The following is a 3,683-nucleotide window of genomic DNA, read 5'->3' on the forward strand; positions in this document are numbered from 1 at the left end:
GGCCCTGGATGAGAGCAGTGATGCACGTGACACGGCGGAGTTGTTGATATTCTTACGAGGCATAACCCCAGAATTTGAAATTACAGAGGAGCTTGCTTCAGTGTAGTCAATAAAAAACACAACCACAAGGAAAGATGTATTGCATGAGGTTAAAAAGGATGTGGCAAAGGTGGGTTTTGAAAATGTATCCAGTGCGACCACTGATGGGTCCCCAAACTTAATGGTTGGTCTTTTGAAAAGGTTACAAATTCAAGTAACTGAGCCTAAAAGGATGTTCCTGCATTGCATTATTCATCAGGAGGTGCTCTGTAAATGTGTTCTGAAAATAAGCAATGTTGTGGAGACAGTCACTAAAGTGGTAAACTTCATGAGAGCTAAATCTTTAAACCACAGGCAGTGTGTCTCACTGTTGGAAGAGACAGAGTCAGGTCATACAGATCTGCCCTACCTCACAAACATGAGATGGCTGAGTTTGGGTAAGGTGCTTAAAAGGGGGACCTGAAGTCAGAGATTGCTGAGTTTTTTCAAATGAAAAGAAAATATGTGGATTTTCCTCAACTGCAAGATTAAAGAATGGTTGGCTGATTTTGAATTCACCGTGGACATCATGGCCCTCATGAGTGAACTGAATTCCAAACTACAAGGGAAGGGCCTTTTTGCACATCAGTTGTACAGCCTTGTCAAAGCCTTCACGGGAAAATGACTCCCCCTGAACTGCCAAGTAGAAGCCAACAATTCCACCTACATTCCGACACTACTAGTCTGTTGCCTATCAGATGACCAGCGGGAGAATTATATGTAACTGCTGTGAGCTTTGAACTGCGAGTTTCCCGTCATTTTGAGGAGTTTAAAGCGCTGGAAAATTACACGCTGTTCGTTTCCTCTCCTTCACCTTAATGGTGGATAACGCTTCCAATGACCAGCAACTTGAGCTTATCGATCTTTAGACTGATGCATTGAATGGAGAACTATTCAAGACAATGTCACTGATGAGGTTCTATGCTTCCCTCCAAGAACAAAACTTTTCAAATATCAAGGTCATGATGAAGATGTTTGTACTGTTTGGGTCGACTTATGTATGTGAACAGACATTTTCAGTGATGAAATATAACAAGTCAAGGCACAGATAATTTCTTACTGACTCTCACCTCTCATACGCATAGCGAAGTCAGAAACTCTACCTGACTTCACTGCTCTAGTCAATGTCCATCAGAGACTTCACTCCTCACACTGATTTGAGTAGTTTAAATGTAATGTTGAGCTCTCTCTCTTTCTTGAGATTTTGTGCATACCCGTTAACAAGAGTGCTGTCCGTGGTGCTGAATGCATAGTGTACTTTTCCCTCCGTGTAGTTCATTGCAGGTTTAATAATGAAAACTCCTAACAAAAGGAGAACATGGATGTGGTTTATTTCTGTGCATGTTAAAAATTTAAAATAAGTACCATATCTGGACGTGATTTACAGTAGATATATTTGTCAACACGGCCATAAACATGATGTATAATCCTATAATATGATTCTGGCTCACGATGGCAAAACTCAATTCTAATGTGGCCCTCCACTGAGAATAATTGCTCAGGCCTGCTCTAGATAAATCAGCTCTTAAGGTACAGCAGCCAAGTCATTTTGAACTAGCTCATGATTAAATGTTTGAAAATGGAGCTTGACCACAATCCTTTGGGGTTTCATTGGAACCTTTGTGTTCATGGTCATGGTCACAGTATTATGGTCTGTCCAGCCCACTGGCATTGATCAGGTTTTAAGCATTGCAATGGTATATTACAGAAGATCAGCTCAATGCACGAACTGTGACCTAACTTAGTTGATGATCTAGTAGTATCATTAACCATTTGTTTCAAACCACAGCTCTTGGCATTCATCATTCATTTAGTTATATTTGAATTATTATGATCCTTCCAATGTATGTTAAAATCACCCAAGATAAATACATCTCTGTTACTATCTGTGACCTGGTTAAACACAGTGCATAAGTCATCCAGATAGGACACCTTAGCGCTAGGAGGTCACTACATCCAATAGATTTGGATACTGCTATAAAGCAAATTTGTGCAGAATTAGCAGCATCAGTCCAGACCATCCAAACTGCCTTCACCAATTTCAGGAGTTAAGGGGACCACCAGGAAGCCAGTGTGGTCAAGATCCATGGACAACCAAAAACCACCCATCAACACCTCGCTAGACGCCCTCATCCACCTTTGCAACGAAATGATCAACCCCGGACCTGGACCCCATGACCTTTTAAATATCTCCAGAAGACACACCACAGGAAGACGGCACTTGCAGAATGGTCCATGGCTGCCTCACATTCTTACTTTTCCATAGACGGTATAAGGCTACAAGCACTTCGCTACACTCGCAATAACATCTGCTAACTATGTGTATGTGACCAATAAAATTTGATTTGATTTGAATTTGACAAGCTACGTATAGAGAACTGCCCCCACTGATGCTGTCGCATGGAACACTCCAACCTATTTTTTTGTGAGCAAAATAATAAATACGTTGTTGAAGGAAAATGTATTTCATCTGATTACTTTTTGCATTTAATAGGGTCCACAGCTACTCTTCCTGGGGTCCACATTACTTTATATGTTTGTGATGTGTTGTCTCACCTAGCGATCTTCAAGGTCATGAACAATCAAAATCATGTTTTTCATGAAATTGGATAATATTTGAAGGAAGCCAAATCAAAAGCTGAAAAATAACTGTTGCTTCTACATTTATAAAGTTTGATCATGAAGTTACTGGTCCCCCCCCCCATGTCAAACACTTGGATTCATTATTAAGAGGACAAGGTGACATCACCATAACTCATTTTAATACACCAATGGTAACATGATATTATCTTGCCTAATTTAAATAACTCGTAACCAACATCGGAGAAGGCATGTTTGCAGAGGGGTGTGGTTTATATAGCTTGATAGCTACTCTACTGATACCAAGATTTGACTGTAAGGTGTCAGCAAATATAATTCCTAATTCCAACTAAAACAGAACAAAGGCTGGTCATCAGCGAAAACACAACAAAGGCTGCTCACCTTCGAAACACAAAGAAAGTGGTCACCGGTGAAAACCTAATGCAAACTGGTCACCAGCCTATGTTGGACTATTCTGTTTTATTCCACAGGGTCATCTGATTCATGGGAATTTGTTCATTTTATGAGCAGATCTAAAGCACAATACCTCAGATAACTTTTATGGGTGGTAGACTGCAACAAGGCTCAAGACTTGGTTAGTTCATGTCGATATCTGTTGCAATTTAACTAATGAAACCCATAGCAGTTGGTAGCTGTAACAAAAGGCCTACAAGTTTAAGAGATTCTATTTTACCCCAGGAACCCCATTGTGGGTGGTAAACCCAATATTATTAGCATAATAAAACAATCTCCATAAAAAACAATCTGTGAGTTTAAGCTAGAGAGATGTTTTTTGTCGGATTGGATGCGTCTCAATCCACAGCATCCACCATTTCTGCATCTGTGGTGTTTGACAGACCGTGAGACATCCTGAAAAGTCTATATTTTACCCCAGGATACCCATTACAGGCGGTACCAATAGAAACAAGGTAGCTTAATTCACTTCAGGGGAATTTAGCGAAACAACAGCCTATTTGCGTGTAAAGTTTGTCTGTCCTGGGTTGCAACACTCACTACCGAGTTCT

At 40.4% G+C, this 3,683-nt stretch overlaps 1 pseudogene; it reads left to right on the forward strand.

Moving 5' to 3' along the window:
- The first annotated feature begins 220 nt into the window (after positions 1-220).
- LOC135563987 (general transcription factor II-I repeat domain-containing protein 2A-like) lies at positions 221-802 on the forward strand (annotated as a pseudogene).
- Positions 803-3,683: the final 2,881 nt, after the last annotated feature.

The sequence above is a fragment of the Oncorhynchus nerka genome, linkage group LG23, assembly GCF_034236695.1.
Source record: "Oncorhynchus nerka isolate Pitt River linkage group LG23, Oner_Uvic_2.0, whole genome shotgun sequence".
Taxonomy (NCBI): domain Eukaryota; kingdom Metazoa; phylum Chordata; class Actinopteri; order Salmoniformes; family Salmonidae; genus Oncorhynchus; species Oncorhynchus nerka.